Genomic DNA, 24982 nt, shown 5'->3' with positions numbered 1-24982 from the left:
GCTGTTCTCTATAATATACACAGGGGGTGCTATTCCCTATAATATACACAGGGACTGCTATTCTCTATAATATACACAGGGGCTGCTATTCCCTATAATATACTCAGGGGCTGCTATTCTCTATAATACACACAGGAACTGCTATTCCCAATAATATACACAGGGTCTGCTATTCCCGATAATATACTCAGGAACTGCTGTTCTCTATAATATACACAGGGACTGCTATTCTCTATAATATACACAGGGACTGTTATTTCCTATAATATAGTCAGGGGCTGGTATTCTCTATAATACACACAGGAAATGCTATTCCCAATAATATACACAGGGTCTGCTATTCCCTATAATATACACAGGAACTGCTGTTCTCTATAATATACACAGGGACTGCTGTTCTCTATAATATACACAGGGACTGCTGTTCTCTATAATATACTCAGGAACTGCTGTTCTCCATAATATACACAGGGAATGCTGTTCTCTATAATATACACAGGGACTGCTATTCCCTATAATATACTCAGGAACTGCTGTTCTCCATAATATACACAGGGAATGCTGTTCTCTATAGTATACACAGGGACTGCTATTCCCTATAATATACTCAGGAACTGCTATTCCCTATAATACACACAGGTACTGCTGTTCTCTATAATATACACAGGGATGGCTATTCCCTATAATACACACAGGAACTGCTATTCCCTATAATATATACAGGGGCTGCTATTCACTATAATATACACAGGGCCTGCTATTCTCTATAATATACTCAGGGGCTGCTATTCCCTATAATATACACAGGGACTGCTATTCCCTATAATATACTCAGGAACTGCTATTCCCTATAATATAGTCAGGAACTGCTATTCCCTATAATATACACAGGAACTACTACTCTCTATAATATACTCAGGAACTACTATTCTCTATAATATATTCAGGAACTGCTATTCCCTATAATATACACAGGGGCTGCTATTCACTATAATATACACAGGGACTGCTATTCTCTATAATATACACAGGGACTGCTATTCCCTATAATATACACAGGGACTGCTATTCTCTATATTATACTCAGGGGCTTCTATTCGCTATAATATACACAGGGACTGCTAATCCCTATAATACACACAGCAACTGCTCTTCTCGATATTACACACAGGAACTGCTATTCCCTATAATATACACAGGGACTGCCATTCCCTAGAATATACTCAGCAACTGCTGTTCTCTATAATATACACAGGGGGTGCTATTCCCTATAATATACACAGTGGGTGTTATTCCCTATAATATACACAGGGACTGCTGTTCTCTATAATACAAACAGGAACTGCTGTTCTCTATAATACACACAGGAACTGCTATTCCCAATTATATACACAGGGACTGCTATTCCCTATAATATACTCAGGAAATGCTGTTCTCTATAATATACACAGGAACTGCTGTTCTCTATAATATACACAGGAACTGCTGTTCTCTATAATATACACAGGGACTGCTATTCCCTATAACATACTCAGGGACTGTTATTTCCTATAATATACTCAGGGGCTGGTATTCTCTATAATACACACAGGAAATGCTATTCCCAATAATATACACAGGGACTGCTATTCCCTATAATATACTCAGGAACTTCTATTCCCTATAATATACACAGGAACTACTATTCTCTATAATATACTCAGGTACTACTATTCTCTATAAGATAATCAGGAACTGCTATTCCCTTTAATATACACAGGGGCTGCTTTTCCCTATAATGTACACAGGGACTGCTATTCCCTATAATACACACAGGAACTGCTGTTCTCTCTAATATACACAGGGATGGCTAATCCCTATAATACACACAGGAACTGCTATTCCCTATAATATACAGAGGTGCTGCTATTCCCTATAGTATACACAGGGACTGCTATTCTCCATAATATACACAGGGACTGCTATTCTCTATAATATACACAGGGACTGCTATTCTCTATCATATACACTGGGACTGCTATTCTCTATAATATACTCAGGGGCTGCTATTCCCTATAATATACACTTGGACTGCTATTCGCTATAATTTACTCAGGAACTGCTATTCCCTATAATATACACAGGAACTACTATTCTCTATAATATACTCAGCAACTGCTATTCTCTACAATATACTCAGGAACTGCTATTCCCTATAATATACAAAGGGGCAGCTATTCACTATAATATACACAGGGACTGCTATTCTCTATAATATACACAGGGACTGCTATTCCCTATAATATACACAGGGACTGCTATTCTCTATAATATACTCAGGGGCTGCTATTCCCTATAATATACACAGGGACTGCTAATCCATATAATACACACAGGGACTGCTATTCCCTATAATATACACAGGGACTGCCATTCCCTATAATATTCTCAGGAACTGCTGTTCTCTATAATATTCACAGGGGGTGCTATTCCCTATAATATACACAGTGGGTGCTATTCCCTATAATATACACAGGGACTGCTGTTCTCTATAATACACACAGGAACTGCTGCTCCCTATAATACACACAGGAACTGCTATTCCCTATAAAATACACAGGGACTGCCATTCCCTATAATATACTCAGGAACTGCTGTTCTCTATAATATACACAGGGACTGTTATTCTCTATAATATACACAGGGGCTGCTATTCCCTATAATATACTCAGTGGCTGCTATTCTCTATAATACACACAGGAACTGCTATTCCCAATAATATACACAGGGTCTGCTATTCTCCATAATATACACAGGGACTGCTATTCTCTATAATATGCACAGGGACTGCTATTCTCTATAATATACAGAGGGCCTGCTATTCTCTATAATATACTCAGGGGCTGCTATTCCCTATAATATACACAGGGACTGCTATTCCCTATAATATACTCAGGAACTGCTATTCCCTATAATATACAAAGGGGCAGCTATTCACTATAATATACACAGGGACTGCTATTCTCTATAATATACACAGGGACTGCTATTCCCTATAATATACACAGGGACTGCTATTCTCTATAATATACTCAGGGGCTGCTATTCCCTATAATATACACAGGGACTGCTAATCCATATAATACACACAGGGACTGCTATTCCCTATAATATACACAGGGACTGCCATTCCCTATAATATTCTCAGGAACTGCTGTTCTCTATAATATTCACAGGGGGTGCTATTCCCTATAATATACACAGTGGGTGCTATTCCCTATAATATACACAGGGACTGCTGTTCTCTATAATAAACACAGGAACTGCTGCTCTGTATAATACACACAGGAACTGCTATTCCCAATAATATACACAGGGTCTGCAATTCCCTATAATATACCCAGGAACTGGTGTTCTCTATAATATACACAGGGACTGCTGTTCTCTGTAATATACACAGGGACTGCTATTCCCTATAATATACTCAGGGACTGTTATTCCCTCTAATATACACAGGGACTGCTATTCTCTATAATACACACAGGAACTGCTATTCCCAATAATATACATAGGGTCTGCTATTCCCTATAATATACTCAGGAACTTCTGTTCTCTATAATATACACAGGGACTGCTGTTCTCTATAATATACACAGGGACTGCTATTCCCTATAATATACTCAGGGACTGTTATTCCCTCTAATATACACAGGGACTGCTATTCTCTATAATACACACAGGAATTGCTATTCCCAATTATGTACACAGGGTCTGCTATTCCCTATAATATACTCAGGAAATTCTGTTCTCTATAATATAAACAGGGACTGCTGTTCTCTATAATATACACAGGGACAGCTATTCCCTATAATATACTCAGGGACTGTTATTCCCTCTAATATACACAGGGACTGTTATTCTCTATAATATACACAGGGGCTGCTATTCCCTATAATATACTCAGGGGCTGCTATTCTCTATAATACACACAGGAACTGCTATTCCCAATAATATACACAGGGTCTGCAATTCCCTATAATATACCCAGGAACTGATGTTCTCTATAATATACACAGGGACTGCTGTTCTCTATAATATACACAGGGACTGCTATTCCCTATAATATACTCAGGGACTGTTATTCCCTCTAATATACACAGGGACTGCTATTCTCTATAATACACACAGGAACTGCTATTCACTATAATATACACAGGGTCTGCTATTCCCTATAATATACTCAGGAACTTCTGTTCTCTATAATATACACAGGGACTGCTGTTCTCTATAATATACACAGGGACTGCTATTCCCTATAATATACTCAGGGACTGTTATTCCCTCTAATATACACAGGGACTGCTATTCTCTATAATAAACACAGGAACTGCTATTCCCAATTATATACACAGGGTCTGCTATTCCCTATAATATACTCAGGAACTTCTGTTCTCTATAATATACACAGGGACTGCTGTTCTCTATAATATACACAGGGACTGCTATTCCCTATAATATACTCAGGGACTGTTATTCCCTCTAATATACACAGGGACTGCTATTCTCTATAATACACACAGGAACTGCTATTCCCAATTATATGCACAGGGACTGCTATTCCCTATAATATACTCAGGAACTGCTGTTCTCTATATTATACACAGGGGGTGCAATTCCCTATAATATACACAGTGGGTGCTATTCCCTATAATACACACAGGGACTTCTGTTCTCTATAATACACACAGGAACAGCTGTTCTCTATAATACACACAGGAACTGCTATTCCCTATAAAATACACAGGGACTGCCATTCCCTATAACATACTCAGGAACTGCTGTTCTCTATAATATACACAGGGACTGTTATTCTCTATAATATACACAGGGGCTGCTATTCCCTATAATATACACAGGGACTGCAATTCTCTATAACACACACAGGAACTGCTATTCCCAATTATATACACAGGGAATGCTATTCCCTATAAGATACTCAGGAACTGCTGTTCTCTATAATATACACAGGGACTGCTATTCCCTATAATATACTCAGGGACTGTTATTCCCTCTAATATACACAAGGACTGCTATTCTCTATAATACACGCAGGAACTGCTATTCCCAATAATATACACAGGGTCTGCTATTCCCTATAATATACTCAGGAACTGCTGTTCTCTATAATATACACAGGGACTGCTGTTCTCTATAATATACACAGGGACTGCTATTCCCTATAATATACTCAGGGACTGTTATTCCCTCTAATATACACAGGGACTGCTATTCTCTATAATACACACAGGAACTGCTATTCCCAATTATATAAACAGGGACTGCTATTCCCTATAATATACTCAGGAACTGCTGTTCTCTATAATATACACAGGGACTGCTGTTCTCTATAATATACACAGGGACTGCTATTCCCTATAATATACACAGGGACTGTTATTTCCTATAATATACTCAGGGGCTGGTATTCTCTATAATACACACAGGAACTGCTATTCCCAAAAATATACACAGGGTCTGCTATTCCCTATAAGATACTCAGGAACTGCTGTTCTCTATAATATACACAGGGACTGCTGTTCTCTATAATATACACAGGGACTGCTATTCCCTATAATATACACAGGGGCTGCTATTCTCTATAATATACACAGGGGCTGCTATTCTCTATAATATACACAGGGACTGCTATTCTCTATAATATACACAAGGACTGCTATTCTCTATAATATACTCAGGATCTGCTATTCTCTTTAATATACTCAGGTACTGCTATTCCCTATATTATACACAGAGGCTGCTATTCTCTATAATATACACAGGGATTGCTATTCCCTTTAATATACTCAGGAACTGCTATTCTCTATAATATACTCAGGTCCTGCTATTCCCTGTAATATACACAGGGACTGCTATTCTCTATAATATACACAAGGGCTGCTATTCCCTATAATATACTCACGATCTGCTATTCCCTATAATACACACAAGAACTGCTATTCCCTATGATATACACAGGGACTGCCATTCCCTATAATATACACAGGGGCTGTTATTCCCTATAGTATACACAGGGACTGCTATTCTCTATAATATACACAGAGACTGCTATTCTCTATAATGGACACAGGGACTGCTATTCTCTATAATATACACAGCGGCTGCTATTCCCTATAATATACACAGGGACTGCTATTCCCTATAATATACTCAGGAACTGCTATTCCCTATAATATACACAGGAACTACTATTCTCTATAATATACTCAGGAACTGCTATTCCCTATAATATACACAGAGGCTGCTTTTCCCTATAATATACACAGGGACTGCTATTCCCTATAATACACACAGGAACTGCTGTTCTCTATAATATACACAGGGACTGCTATTCCCTATAATATACTCAGGGACTGTTATTCCCTCTAATATACACAGGGACTGCTATTCTCTATAATACACACAGGAACTGCTATTCCCAATTATATACACAGGGACTGCTATTCCCAATAATATACTCAGGAACTGCTGTTCTCTATAATATACACAGGAACTGCTGTTCTCTATAATATACACAGGAACTGCTGTTCTCTATAATATACACAGGGACTGCTATTCCCTATAATATACTCAGGAACGTCTATTCCCTATAATATACACAGGAACTACTATTCTCTATAATAAACTCAGGTACTACTATTCTCTATAAGATACTCAGGAACTGCTTTTCCCTATAATATACACAGGGGCTGCTTTTCCCTATAATGTACACAGGGACTGCTATTCCCTATAATACACACAGGAAATGCTGTTCTCTCTAATATACACAGGGATGGCTATTCCCTATAATACACACAGGAACTGCTATTCCCTATAATATACAGAGGTGCTGCTATTCCCTATAGTATACACAGGGACTGCTATTCTCCATAATATACACAGGGACTGCTATTCTCTATAATATACACAGGGACTGCTATTCTCTATAATATACACAGGGACTGCTATTCTCCATAATATACACAGGGGCTGCTATTCCCTATAATATACACAGGGACTGCTATTCCCTATAATATACTCAGGAACTGCTATTCCCTATAATATACACAGGAACTACTATTCTCTATAATATACTCAGGAACTGCTGTTCTCTATAATATACACAGGGACTGCTGTTCTCTATAATATACACAGGGACTGCTATTTCCTATAATATACTCAGGGACTGTTATTACCTCTAATATACACAGGGACTGCTATTCTCTATAATACACACAGGAACTGCTATTCCCAATTATATACACAGGGACTGCTGTTCCCTATAATATACTCAGGAACTGCTGTTCTCTATAATATACACAGGGACTGCTGTTCTCTATAATATACACAGGGACTGCTATTCCCTATAACATACTCATGGACTGTTATTTCCTATAATATACCCAGGGCCTGGTATTCTCTATAATACACACAGGAACTGCTATTCCCAATAATATACACAGGGTCTGCAATTCCCTATAATATACTCAGGAACTGCTGTTCTCTATAATATACACAAGGACTGCTGTTCTCTATAATATACACAGGGACTGCTGTTCTCTATAATATACACAGGGACTGCTATTCCCTATACTATACTCAGGAACTGCTGTTCTCTATAATATACACAGGGACTGCTGTTCTCTATAATATACACAGGGACTGCTATTCCCTATAATATACTCAGGAACTGCTATTCCCTATAATATACACAGGGGCTGCTTTTCCCTATAATATACACAGGGACTGCTATTCCCTATAATACACACAGGAACTGCTCTTCTCTATAATATACACAGGGATGGCTATTCCCTATAATACACACAGGAACTGCTATTCCCTATAATATATACAAGGGCTGCTATTCACTATAATATACACAGGGCCTGCTATTCTCTATAATATACTCAGGGGCTGCTATTCCCTATAATATACACAGGGACTGCTATTCCCTATAATATACTCAGGAACTGCTATTCCCTATAATATACACAGGAACTACTATTCTCTATAATATACTCAGGAACTACTATTCTCTATAATATATTCAGGAACTGCTATTCCCTATAATAAACACACGGGCTGCTATTCACTATAATATACATAGGGACTGCTATTCTCTATAATATACACAGGGACTGCTATTCCCTATAATATACACAGGGACTGCTTATTCTCTATATTATACTCAGGGGCTTCTATTCGCTATAATATACACAGGGACTGCTAATCCCTATAATACACACAGCAACTGCTCTTCTCGATATTACACACAGGAACTGCTATTCCCTATAATATACACAGGGACTGCCATTCCCTAGAATATACTCAGCAACTGCTGTTCTCTATAATATACACAGGGGGTGCTATTCCCTATAATATACACAGTGGGTGTTATTCCCTATAATATACACAGCGACTGCTGTTCTCTATAACAAACACAGGAACTGCTGTTCTCTATAATACACACAGGAACTGCTATTCCCTATAAAATACACAGGGATTGCCATTCCATATAATATACTCAGGAACTGCTGTTCTCTATAATATACACAGGGACTGTTATTCTCTATAATATACACAGGGGCTGCTATTCCCTATAATATACTCAGGGGCTGCTATTCTCTATAATACACACAGGAACTGCTATTCCCAATAATATACACAGGGTCTGCTATTCCCTATAATATACTCAGGAACTGCTGTTCTCTATAATATACACAGGGACTGCTGTTCTCTATAATATACACAGGGACTGCTATTCCCTATAATATACTCAGGGACTGTTATTCCCTCTAATATACACAGGGACTGCTATTCTCTATAATACACACAGGAACTGCTATGCCCAATTATATACACAGGGACTGCTATTCCCTATAATATACTCAGGAACTGCTGGTCTCTATAATATACACAGGGACTGCTATTCCCTATAACATACTCAGGGACTGTTATTTCCTATAATATACTCAGGGGCTGGTATTCTCTATAATACACACAGGAAATGCTATTCCCAATAATATACACAGGATCTGCTATTCCCTATAATATACTCAGGAACTGCTGTTCTCTATAATATACACAGGGACTGCTGTTCTCTATAATATACACAGGGACTGCTGTTCTCTATAATATACACAGGGACTGCTATTCCCTATAATATATCAGGGACTGTTATTCCCTCTAATATACACAGGGACTGCTATTCTCTATAATACACACAGGAACTGCTATTCCCAATTATATACACAGGGACTGCTATTCCCTATAATATACTCAGGAACTGCTGTTCTCTATAATATACACAGGAACTGCTGTTCTCTATAATATACACAGGAACTGCTGTTCTCTATAATATACACAGGGACTGCTATTCCCTATAATATACTCAGGAACTTCTATTCCCTATAATATACACAGGAACTACTATTCTCTATAATATACTCAGGTACTACTATTCTCTATAAGATACTCAGGAACTGCTATTCCCTTTAATATACACAGGGGCTGCTTTTCCCTATAATGTACACAGGGACTGCTATTCCCTATAATACACACAGGAACTGCTATTCCCTATAATATACAGAGGTGCTGCTATTCCCTATAGTATACACAGGGACTGCTATTCTCCATAATATACACTGGGACTGCTATTCTCTATAATATACACAGGGACTGCTATTCTCTATAATATACACAGGGACTGCTATTCTCTATAATATACTCAGGGGCTGCTATTCCCTATAATATACACAGGGACTGCTATTCCCTATAATTTACTCAGGAACTGCTATTCCCTATAATATACACAGGAACTACTATTCTCTATAATATACTCAGGAACTGCTATTCTCTATAATATACTCAGGAACTGCTATTCCCTATAATATACAAAGGGGCAGCTATTCACTATAATATACACAGGGACTGCTATTCTCTATAATATACACAGGGACTGCTATTCCCTATAATATACACAGGGACTGCTATTCTCTATAATATATTCAGGGGCTGCTATTCCCTATAATATACACAGGGACTGCTAATCCATATAATACACACAGGGACTGCTATTCCCTATAATATACAGAGGGACTGCCATTCCCTATAATATTCTCAGGAACTGCTGTTCTCTATAATATTCACAGGGGGTGCTATTCCCTATAATATACACAGTGGGTGCTATTCCCTATAATATACACAGGGACTGCTGTTCTCTATAATAAACACAGGAACTGCTGCTCTCTATAATACACACAGGAACTGCTATTCCCAATAATATACACAGGGTCTGCAATTCCCTATAATATACCCAGGAACTGGTGTTCTCTATAATATACACAGGGACTGCTGTTCTCTGTAATATACACAGGGACTGCTATTCCCTATAATATACTCAGGGACTGTTATTCCCTCTAATATACACAGGGACTGCTATTCTCTATAATACACACAGGAACTGCTATTCCCAATAATATACATAGGGTCTGCTATTCCCTATAATATACTCAGGAACTTCTGTTCTCTATAATATACACAGGGACTGCTGTTCTCTATAATATACACAGGGACTGCTATTCCCTATAATATACTCAGGGACTGTTATTCCCTCTAATATACACAGGGACTGCTATTCTCTATAATACACACAGGAACTGCTATTCCCAATTATATACACAGGGTCTGCTATTCCCTATAATATACTCAGGAAATTCTGTTCTCTATAATATAAACAGGGACTGCTGTTCTCTATAATATACACAGGGACAGCTATTCCCTATAATATACTCAGGGACTGTTATTCCCTCTAATATACACAGGGACTGCGATTCTCTATAATACACACAGGAACTGCTATTCCCAATTATATACACCGGGACTGCTATTCCCTATAATATACTCAGGAACTGCTGTTCTCTATAATATACACAGGGACTGCTGTTCTCTATAATATACACAGGGACTGCTATTCCCTATAATATACTCAGGGACTGTTATTTCCTATAATATACTCAGGGGCTGGTATTCTCTATAATACACACAGGAACTGCTATTCCCAAAAATATAAACAGGGTCTGCTATTCCCTATAATATACTCAGGAACTGCTGTTCTCTATAATATACACAGGGGCTGCTATTCTCTATAATATACACAGGGGCTGCTATTCTCTATAATATACACAGGGACTGCTATTCTCTATAATATACACAGGGACTGCTATTCTCTATAATATACTCAGGGGCTGCTATTCCCTATAATATACACAGGGACTGCTATTCCCTATAATTTACTCAGGAACTGCTATTCCCTATAATATACACAGGAACTACTATTCTCTATAATATACTCAGCAACTGCTATTCTCTATAATATACTCAGGAACTGCTATTCCCTATAATATACAAAGGGGCAGCTATTCACTATAATATACACAGGGACTGCTATTCTCTATAACATACACAGGGACTGCTATTCCCTATAATATACACAGGGACTGCTATTCTCTATAATATACTCAGGGGCTGCTATTCCCTATAATATACACAGGGACTGCTAATCCATATAATACACACAGGGACTGCTATTCCCTATAATATACACAGGGACTGCCATTCCCTATAATATTCTCAGGAACTGCTGTTCTCTATAATATTCACAGGGGGTGCTATTCCCTATAATATACACAGTGGGTGCTATTCCCTATAATATACACAGGGAATGCTGTTCTCTATAATACACACAGGAACTGCTGCTCTCTATAATACACACAGGAACTGCTATTCCCTATAAAATACACAGGGACTGCCATTCCCTATAATATACTCAGGAACTGCTGTTCTCTATAATATACACAGGGACTGTTATTCTCTATAATATACACAGGGGCTGCTATTCCCTATAATATACTCAGGGGCTGCTATTCTCTATAATACACACAGGAACTGCTATTCCCAATAATATACACAGGGTCTGCAATTCCCTATAATATACCCAGGAACTGCTGTTCTCTATAATATACACAGGGACTGCTGTTCTCTATAATATACACAGGGACTGCTATTCCCTATAATATACTCAGGGACTGTTATTCCCTCTAATATACACAGGGACTGCTATTCTCTATAATACACACAGGAACTGCTATTCCCAATTATATAAACAGGGACTGCTATTCCCTATAATATACTCAGGAACTGCTGTTCTCTATAATATACACAGGGACTGCTGTTCTCTATAATATACACAGGGACTGCTATTCCCTATAATATACTCAGGGTCTGTTATTTCCTATAATATACTCAGGGGCTGGTATTCTCTATAATACACACAGGAACTGCTATTCCCAATAATATACACAGGGTCTGCTATTCCCTATAATATACTTAGGAACTGCTGTTCTCTATAATATACACAGGGACTGCTGTTCTCTATAATATACACAGGGACTGCTATTCCCTATAATATACACAGGGGCTGCTATTCTCTATAATATACACAGGGACTGCTATTCTCTATAATATACACAAGGACTGCTATTCTCTATAATATACTCAGGATCTGCTATTCTCTTTAATATACTCAGGTACTGCTATTCCCTATATTATACACAGAGGCTGCTATTCTCTATAATATACACAGGGATTGCTATACCCTTTAAAATACTCAGGAACTGCTATTCTCTATAATATACTCAGGTCCTGCTATTCCCTGTAATATACACAGGGACTGCTATTCTCTATAATATACACAGGGGCTGCTATTCCCTATAATATACTCAGGATCTGCTATTCCCTATAATACACACAAGAACTGCTATTCCCTATGATATACACAGGGACTGCCATTCCCTATAATATACACAGGGGCTGTTATTCCCTATACTATACACAGGGACTGCTATTCTCTATAACATACACAGGGACTGCTATTCTCTATAATATACACAGGGGCTGCTATTCCCTATAATATACACAGGGACTGCTATTCCCTATAATATACTCAGGAACTGCTATTCCCTATAATATACACAGGAACTACTATTCTCTATAATATACTCAGGAACTGCTATTCCCTTTAATATACACAGGGGCTGCTTTTCCCTATAATATACACAGGGACTGCTATTCCCTATAATACACACAGGAACTGCTGTTCTCTATAATATACACAGGGACTGCTATTCCCTATAATATACTCAGGGACTGTTATTCCCTCTAATATACACAGGGACTGCTATTCTCTATAATACACACAGGAACTGCTATTCCCAATTATATACACAGGGACTGCTATTCCCAATAATATACTCAGGAACTGCTGTTCTCTATAATATACACAGGAACTGCTGTTCTCTATAATATACACAGGAACTGCTGTTCTCTATAATATACACAGGGACTGCTATTCCCTATAATATACTCAGGAACTTCTATTCCCTATAATATACACAGGAACTACTATTCTCTATAATATACTCAGGTACTACTATTCTCTATAAGATACTCAGGAACTGCTTTTCCCTATAATATACACAGGGGCTGCTTTTCCCTATAATGTACACAGGGACTGCTATTCCCTATAATACACACAGGAAATGCTGTTCTCTCTAATATACACAGGGATGGCTATTCCCTATAATACACACAGGAACTGCTATTCCCTATAATATACAGAGGTGCTGCTATTCCCTATAGTATACACAGGGACTGCTATTCTCCATAATTTACACAGGGACTGCTATTCTCTACAATATACACAGGGACTGCTATTCTCTATAATATACACAGGGGCAGCTATTCCCTATAATATACACAGGAACTACTATTCTCTATAATATACTCAGGAACTGCTATTCCCTATAATATACACAGGGGCTGCTTTTCCCTATAATATACACAGGGACTGCTATTCCCTATAATACACACAGGAACTGCTGTTCTCTATAATATACACAGGGACTGCTATTCCCTATATTATACTCAGGGACTGTTATTCCCTCTAATATACACAGGGACTGCTATTCTCTATAATACACACAAGGACTGCTATTCTCTATAATATACTCAGGATCTGCTATTCTCTTTAATATACTCAGGTACTGCTATTCCCTATATTATACACAGAGGCTGCTATTCTCTATAATATACACAGGGATTGCTATACCCTTTAAAATACTCAGGAACTGCTATTCTCTATAATATACTCAGGTCCTGCTATTCCCTGTAATATACACAGGGACTGCTATTCTCTATAATATACACAGGGGCTGCTATTCCCTATAATATACTCAGGATCTGCTATTCCCTATAATACACACAAGAACTGCTATTCCCTATGATATACACAGGGACTGCCATTCCCTATAATATACACAGGGGCTGTTATTCCCTATAGTATACACAGGGACTGCTATTCTCTATAACATACACAGGGACTGCTATTCTCTATAATATACACAGGGGCTGCTATTCCCTATAATATACACAGGGACTGCTATTCCCTATAATATACTCAGGAACTGCTATTCCCTATAATATACACAGGAACTACTATTCTCTATAATATACTCAGGAACTGCTATTCCCTTTAATATACACAGGGGCTGCTTTTCCCTATAATATACACAGGGACTGCTATTCCCTATAATACACACAGGAACTGCTGTTCTCTATAATATACACAGGGACTGCTATTCCCTATAATATACTCAGGGACTGTTATTCCCTCTAATATACACAGGGACTGCTATTCTCTATAATACACACAGGAACTGCTATTCCCAATTATATACACAGGGACTGCTATTCCCAATAATATACTCAGGAACTGCTGTTCTCTATAATATACACAGGAACTGCTGTTCTCTATAATATACACAGGAACTGCTGTTCTCTATAATATACACAGGGACTGCTATTCCCTATAATATACTCAGGAACTTCTATTCCCTATAATATACACAGGAACTACTATTCTCTATAATATACTCAGGTACTACTATTCTCTATAAGATACTCAGGAACTGCTTTTCCCTATAATATACACAGGGGCTGCTTTTCCCTATAATGTACACAGGGACTGCTATTCCCTATAATACACACAGGAAATGCTGTTCTCTCTAATATACACAGGGATGGCTATTCCCTATAATACACACAGGAACTGCTATTCCCTATAATATACAGAGGTGCTGCTATTCCCTATAGTATACACAGGGACTGCTATTCTCCATAATTTACACAGGGACTGCTATTCTCTACAATATACACAGGGACTGCTATTCTCTATAATATACACAGGGGCAGCTATTCCCTATAATATACACAGGAACTACTATTCTCTATAATATACTCAGGAACTGCTATTCCCTATAATATACACAGGGGCTGCTTTTCCCTATAATATACACAGGGACTGCTATTCCCTATAATACACACAGGAACTGCTGTTCTCTATAATATACACAGGGACTGCTATTCCCTATATTATACTCAGGGACTGTTATTCCCTCTAATATACACAGGGACTGCTATTCTCTATAATACACACAGGAACTGCTATTCCCAATTATATACACAGGGAATGCTATTCCCAATAATATACTCAGGAACTGCTGTTCTCTATAATATACACAGGGTCTGCTATTCCCTATAATATACTGAGGAACTGCTATTCTCTATAATATACTCAGGTACTGCTATTCCCCATATTACACACAGAGGCTGCTATTCTCTATAATATACACAGGGACTGCTATTCCCTACAATATACTCAGGAACTGCTATTCTCTATAATATACTCAGGTAGTGCTATTCCCTGTAATATACACAGGGACTGCTATTCTCGATAATAAACAAAGGGGCTGCTATTCACTATAATATAAACAGGGACTGCTATTCTCTATAATATACACAGGGACTGCTATTCCCTATAATATTCACAGGGACTGCTATTCTCTATAATATACTCAGGGGCTGCTATTCCCTATAATATACACAGGGACTGCTAATGCCTATAATACACACAGCAACTGCTCTTCTCGATATTACACACAGGAACTGCTATTCCCTATAATATACACAGGGACTGCCATTCCCTAGAATATACTCAGGAACTGCTGTTCTCTATAATATACACAGGGGGTGCAATTCCCTATAATATACACAGTGGGTGCTATTCCCTATAATACACACAGGGACTTCTGTTCTCTATAATACACACAGGAACAGCTGTTCTCTATAATACACACAGGAACTGCTATTCCCTATAAAATACACAGGGACTGCCATTCCCTATAATATACTCAGGAACTGCTGTTCTCTATAATATACACAGGGACTGTTATTCTCTATAATATACACAGGGGCTGCTATTCCCTATAATATACTCAGGGGCTGCTATTCTCTATAATACACACAGAAACTGCTATTCCCAATAATATACACAGGGTCTGCTATTCCCTATAATATACTCAGGAACTGCTGTTCTCTATAATATACACAGGGACTGCTGTTCTCTATAATATACACACGGACTGCTATTCCCTATAATATACTCAGGGACTGTTATTCCCTCTAATATACACAGGGACTGCAAACTCTATAATACACACAGGAACTGCTATTCCCAATTATATACACAGGGACTGCTATTCCCTATAAGTTACTCAGGAACTGCTGTTCTCTATAATATACACAGGGACTGCTGTTCTCTATAATATACACAGGGACTGCTATTCCCTATAACATACTCAGGGACTGTTATTTCCTATAATATACTCAGGGGCTGGTATTCTCTATAATACACACAGGAACTGCTATTCCCGAAAATATACACAGGAACTACTATTCTCTATAATATACTCAGGTACTACTATTCTCTATAATATACTCAGGAACTGCTATTCCCTATAATATACACAGGGGCTGCTTTTCCCTATAACATACACAGGGACTGCTATTCCCTATAATACACACAGGAACTGCTGTTCTCTGTAATATACACAGGGATGCTATTCCCTATAATACACACAGGAACTGCTATTCCCTATAATATACACAGGTGCTGCTATTCCCTTTAGTATACACAGGGACTGCTTTTCTCCATAATATACACAGGGACTGCTATTCTCTATAATATACACAGGGAATGCTATTCTCTATAATATACACAGAGCCTGCTGTTCTCTATAATATACTCAGGGGCTGCTATTCCCTATAATATACACAGGGACTGCTATTCCCTAAAATATACTCAGGAACTGCTATTCCCTATAATATACACAGGAACTACTATTGTCTATAATATACTCAGGAACTACTATTCTCTATAATATACTCAGGAACTGCTATTCCCTATAATATACACAGGGGCTGCTATTCACTATAATATACACAGGGACTGCTATTCTCTATAATATACACAGGGACTGCTATTCCCTATAATATACACAGGGACTGCTATTCTCTATAATATACTCAGGGATTGCTATTCCCTATAATATACACAGGGACTGCTAATCCCTATAATACACACAGCAACTGCTCTTCTCGATATTACACACAGGAACTGCTATTCCCTATAATATACACAGGGACTGCCATTCCCTAGAATATACTCAGCAACTGCTGTTCTCTATAATATACACAGGGGGTGCTATTCCCTATAATATACACAGTGGGTGCTATTCCCTATAATATACACAGGGCCTGCTGTTCTCTATAATACACAAAGGAACTTCTGTTCTCTATAATACACACAGGAACTGCTATTCCCTATAAAATACACAGGGACTGCCATTCCCTATAATATACTCAGGAACTGCTGTTCTCTATAATATACACAGGGACTGTTATTCTCTATAAAATACACAGGGACTGCTATTCCCTATAACATATTCAGGGACTGTTATTTCCTATAATATACTCAGGACCTGGTATTCTCTATAATACACACAGGAACTGCTATTCCCAATAATATACACAGGGTCTGCAATTCCCTATAATATACTCAGGAACTGCTGTTCTCTATCATTTACACAGGGACTGCTGTTCTCTATAATATACACAGGGACTGCTGTTCTCTATAATATACACAGGGACTGCTATTCCCTATAATATACTCAGGAACTGCTGTCCTCATTAATATACACAGGGACTGCTGTTCTCTATAATATACACGGGGACTGCTATTCCCTATAATATACTCAGGAACTGCTATTCCCTATAATATACACAGGGGCTGCTTTTCCCTATAATATGCACAGGGACTGCTATTCAGTATAATACACACAGGAACTGCTGTTCTCTATAATATAGAGAGGGATGGCTATTCCCTATAATACACACAGGAACTGCTATTCCCTATAATATATGCAGGGGCTGCTATTCCCTATAATATACACAGGGGCTGCAATTCCATATAGTATACACAGGGACTGCTATTCTCCATAATATACAAAGGGACTGCTATTCTCTATAATATACACAGGGACTGCTATTCTCTATAATATACACAGGGCCTGCTATTCTGTATAATATACTCAGGGGCTGCTATTCCCTATAATATACACAGCGACTGCTATTCCCTATAATATACACAGGGACTGCTATTCCCTGTAATATACTCAGGAACTGCTGTTCTCTATAATATACACAGGGACATCTGTTCTCTATAATATACACAGGGACTGCTATTCCCTATAATATACTCAGGGACTGTTATTCTCTTTAATATACTCAGGTACTGCTATTCCCTATATTATACACAGAGACTGCTATTCTCTATAATACACACAGGAACTGCTATTCCCAATAATATACACATGGAATGCTATTCCCTATAATATACTCAGGAACTGCTGTTCTCTATAATATACACAAGGACAGCTATTCCCTATAATATACTCAGGGACTGTTATTCTCTATAATATACTCAGGAACTGCTATTCCCAATAATATACACAGGGACTGCTATTCCCTATAATATACTCAGGAACTGCTGTTCTCTATAATATACACAGGGACTGCTATTCCCTGTAATATACTCAGGAACTGCTGTTCTCTATAATATACACAGGGACATCTGTTCTCTATAATATACACAGGGACTGCTATTCCCTATAATATACTCAGGGACTGTTATTCTCTTTAATATACTCAGGTACTGCTATTCCCTATATTATACACAGAGACTGCTATTCTCTATAATACACACAGGAACTGCTATTCCCAATAATATACACATGGAATGCTATTCCCTATAATATACTCAGGAACTGCTGTTCTCTATAATATACACAAGGACAGCTATTCCCTATAATATACTCAGGGACTGTTATTCTCTATAATATACTCAGGGGCTGCTATTCTCTATAATACACACAGGAACTGCTATTCCCAATAATATACACAGGGTCTGCTATTCCCTATAATATACTGAGGAACTGCTATTCTCTATAATATACTCAGGTACTGCTATTCCCTATATTACACACAGAGGCTGCTATTCTCTATAATATACACAGGGACTGCTATTCCCTACAATATACTCAGGAACTGCTATTCTCTATAATATACTCAGGTACTGCTATTCCCTGTGATATACACAGGGACTGCTATTCTCTATAATATACAAAGGGGCTGCTATTCACTACAATATACACAGGGACTGCTATTCTCTATTATATACACAGGGACTGCTATTCCCTATAATATACACAGCGACTGCTAATCCCTATAATATACACAGGGACTGCTATTCCCTATAATACACACAGGAACTGGTGTTCTCTATAGTATGCACAGGGACTGCTATTCTCCATAATATACACAGGGACTGCTATTCTCTATAATATACACAGGGACTGCTATTCTCTATAATATACACAGGGACTGCTATTCTCTATAATATACACAGGGCCTGCTATTCTCTATAATATACTCAGGGGCTGCTATTCCCTATAATATTCACTGGGACTGCTATTCCCTATAATATATTCAGGAACTGCTATTCCCTATAATATACACAGGAACTACTATTGTCTATAATATACTCAGGAACTACTATTCTCTATAATATACTCAGGAACTGCTATTCCCTATAATATACACTGGGGCTGAATTCACTATAATATACACAGGGACTGCTATTCTCTATAATATACACAGGGACTGCTATTCCCTATAATATACACAGGGACCGCTATTCTCTAGAATATACTCAGGGGCTGCTATTCGCTATAATATACACAGGGACTGCTAATCCCTATAATACACACAGCAACTGCTCTTCTCGATATTACACACAGGAACTGCTATTCCCTATGATATACACAGGGACTGCCATTCCCTAGAATATACTCAGGAACTGCTGTTCTCTATAATATACACAGGGGGTGCTATTCCCTATAATATACACAGGGACTGTTATTCTCTATAATATACTCAGGGGCTGCTATTCTCTATAATACACACAGGAACTGCTATTCCCAATAATATACACAGGGTCTGCTATTCCCTATAATATACTCAGGAACTGCTATTCTCTATAATATACTCAGGTACTGCTATTCCCTATATTACACACAGAGGCTGCTATTCTCTATAATATACACAGGGACTGCTATTCCCTACAATATACTCAGGAACTGCTATTCTCTATAATATACTCAGGTACTGCTATTCCCTGTAATATACACAGGGACTGCTATTCTCTATAATATACACAGGGGCTGCTATTCACTATAATATACACAGGGACTGCTATTCTCTATAATATACACAGGGACTGCTATTCCCTATAATATACTCAGGAACTGCTGTTCTCTATAATATACACAGGGACTGCTATTCCCTGTAATATACTCAGGAACTGCTGTTCTCTATAATATACACAGGGACATCTGTTCTCTATAATATACACAGGGACTGCTATTCCCTATAATATACTCAGGGACTGTTATTCTCTTTAATATACTCAGGTACTGCTATTCCCTATATTATACACAGAGACTGCTATTCTCTATAATACACACAGGAACTGCTATTCCCAATAATATACACATGGAATGCTATTCCCTATAATATACTCAGGAACTGCTGTTCTCTATAATATACACAAGGACAGCTATTCCCTATAATATACTCAGGGACTGTTATTCTCTATAATATACTCAGGAACTGCTATTCCCAATAATATACACAGGGACTGCTATTCCCTATAATATACTCAGGAACTGCTGTTCTCTATAATATACACAGGGACTGCTATTCCCTGTAATATACTCAGGAACTGCTGTTCTCTATAATATACACAGGGACATCTGTTCTCTATAATATACACAGGGACTGCTATTCCCTATAATATACTCAGGGACTGTTATTCTCTTTAATATACTCAGGTACTGCTATTCCCTATATTATACACAGAGACTGCTATTCTCTATAATACACACAGGAACTGCTATTCCCAATAATATACACATGGAATGCTATTCCCTATAATATACTCAGGAACTGCTGTTCTCTATAATATACACAAGGACAGCTATTCCCTATAATATACTCAGGGACTGTTATTCTCTATAATATACTCAGGGGCTGCTATTCTCTATAATACACACAGGAACTGCTATTCCCAATAATATACACAGGGTCTGCTATTCCCTATAATATACTGAGGAACTGCTATTCTCTATAATATACTCAGGTACTGCTATTCCCTATATTACACACAGAGGCTGCTATTCTCTATAATATACACAGGGACTGCTATTCCCTACAATATACTCAGGAACTGCTATTCTCTATAATATACTCAGGTACTGCTATTCCCTGTGATATACACAGGGACTGCTATTCTCTATAATATACAAAGGGGCTGCTATTCACTACAATATACACAGGGACTGCTATTCTCTATTATATACACAGGGACTGCTATTCCCTATAATATACACAGCGACTGCTAATCCCTATAATATACACAGGGACTGCTATTCCCTATAATACACACAGGAACTGGTGTTCTCTATAGTATGCACAGGGACTGCTATTCTCCATAATATACACAGGGACTGCTATTCTCTATAATATACACAGGGACTGCTATTCTCTATAATATACACAGGGACTGCTATTCTCTATAATATACACAGGGCCTGCTATTCTCTATAATATACTCAGGGGCTGCTATTCCCTATAATATTCACTGGGACAGCTATTCCCTATAATATATTCAGGAACTGCTATTCCCTATAATATACACAGGAACTACTATTGTCTATAATATACTCAGGAACTACTATTCTCTATAATATACTCAGGAACTGCTATTCCCTATAATATACACTGGGGCTGAATTCACTATAATATACACAGGGACTGCTATTCTCTATAATATACACAGGGACTGCTATTCCCTATAATATACACAGGGACCGCTATTCTCTAGAATATACTCAGGGGCTGCTATTCGCTATAATATACACAGGGACTGCTAATCCCTATAATACACACAGCAACTGCTCTTCTCGATATTACACACAGGAACTGCTATTCCCTATGATATACACAGGGACTGCCATTCCCTAGAATATACTCAGGAACTGCTGTTCTCTATAATATACACAGGGGGTGCTATTCCCTATAATATACACAGGGACTGTTATTCTCTATAATATACTCAGGGGCTGCTATTCTCTATAATACACACAGGAACTGCTATTCCCAATAATATACACAGGGTCTGCTATTCCCTATAATATACTCAGGAACTGCTATTCTCTATAATATACTCAGGTACTGCTATTCCCTATATTACACACAGAGGCTGCTATTCTCTATAATATACACAGGGACTGCTATTCCCTACAATATACTCAGGAACTGCTATTCTCTATAATATACTCAGGTACTGCTATTCCCTGTAATATACACAGGGACTGCTATTCTCTATAATATACACAGGGGCTGCTATTCACTATAATATACACAGGGACTGCTATTCTCTATAATATACACAGGGACTGCTATTCCCTATAATATACACAGGGACTGCTATTCTCTATAATATTCTCAGGGGCTGCTATTCCTATAATATGCACAGGGACTGCTAATCCCTATAATACACACAGCAACTGCTCTTCTCGATATTACACACAGGAACTGCTACTCCCTATAATATACACAGGGACTGCCATTCCCTAGAATATACTCAGGAACTGCTGTTCTCTATAATATACACAGGGGGTGCTATTCCCTATAATATACACAGGGACTGCTATTCCCTATAATATACTCAGGGACTGTTATTCCCTCTAATATACACAGGGACTGCTATTCTCTATAATACACACAGGATCTGCTATTCCCAATTATATACACAGGGACTGCTATTCCCTATAATATACTCAGGAACTGCTGTTCTCTATAATATACACAGGAACTGCTGTTCTCTATAATATACACAGGGACTGCTATTCCCTATAATATACTCAGGAACTGCTGTTCCCTATAATATACACAGGAACTACTATTCTCTATAATATACTCAGGTACTACTATTCTCTATAATATACTCAGGAACTGCTATTCCCTATAATATACACAGGGGCTGCTTTTCCCTATAATATACACAGGGACTGCTATTCCCTATAATACACACAGGAACTGCTGTTCTCTATAATATACACAGGGATGGCTATTCCCTATAATACACACAGGAACTGCTATGCCCTATAATATACACAGGGGCTGCTATTCCCTATAGTATACACAGGGACTGCTATTCTCCATAATATACACAGGGACTGCTATTCTCTATAATATACACAGGGACTGCTATTCTCTATAATATACACAGGGCCTGCTATTCTCTATAATATACTCAGGGGCTGCTATTCCCTATAATATACTCAGGAACTGCTGTTCTCTATAATATACACAGGGACTGCTGTTCTCTATAATATACACAGGGACTGCTATTCCCTATAATATACTCAGGGATTGTTATTCCCTCTAATATACACAGGGACTGCTATTCTCTATAATATACACAGGAACTGCTATTCCCAATTATATACACAGGGACTGCTATTCCCTATAATACACACAGGAACTGCTGTTCTCTATAATACACACAGGAACTGCTATTCCCTATAAAATACACAGGGACTGCCATTCCCTATAATATACTCAGGAACTGCTGTTCTCTATAATATACACAGGGACTGTTATTCTCTATAATATACACAGGGGCTGCTATTCCCTTTTATATACTCAGTGGCTGCTATTCTCTATAATAAACACAGGAACTGCTATTCCCAATAATATACACAGGGTCTGCTATTCCCTATAATATACTCAGGAACTGCTGTTCTCTATAATATACACAGGGACTGCTATTCCCTATAACATACTCAGGGACTGTTATTTCCTATAATATACTCAGGGGCTGGTATTCTCTATAATACACACAGGAACTGCTATTCCCAATAATATTCACAGGGTCTGCTATTCCCTAAAATATACTCAGGAACTGCTGTTCTCTATAAAATACACAGGGACTTCTGTTCTCTATAATATACACAAGGACTGCTATTCCCTATAATATACTCAGGAACTGCTATTCCCTATAATATACTCAGGAACTACTATTCTCTATAATATACTCAGGTACTACTATTCTCTATAATATACTCAGGAACTGCTATTCCCTATAATATACACAGGGGCTGCTTTTCCCTATAATATACACAGGGCCTGCTATTCCCTATAATACACACAGGAACTGCTGTTCTCTATAATATACACAGGGATGGCTATTCCCTATAATACACACAGGAACTGCTATGCCCTATAATATACACCGGGGCTGCTATTCCCTATAGTATACACAGGGACTGCTATTCTCCATAATATACACAGGGACTGCTATTCTCTA

General features: G+C 37.9%; 1 protein-coding gene across 1 annotated transcript in view; it reads left to right on the top strand.

The window, feature by feature from the left end:
• uroc1 (urocanate hydratase 1) overlaps positions 1-24982 on the top strand; it is a 226309-nt gene that overhangs the window by 107609 nt on the left and 93718 nt on the right. The window lies entirely within an intron of this gene.

Source organism: Carcharodon carcharias, chromosome 7 (assembly GCF_017639515.1).
Source record: "Carcharodon carcharias isolate sCarCar2 chromosome 7, sCarCar2.pri, whole genome shotgun sequence".
Lineage (NCBI taxonomy): Eukaryota > Metazoa > Chordata > Chondrichthyes > Lamniformes > Lamnidae > Carcharodon > Carcharodon carcharias.
The sequence above is the reverse complement of the archived record's forward strand: the minus strand, read 5'-3'. Positions and strand labels throughout refer to the sequence as shown.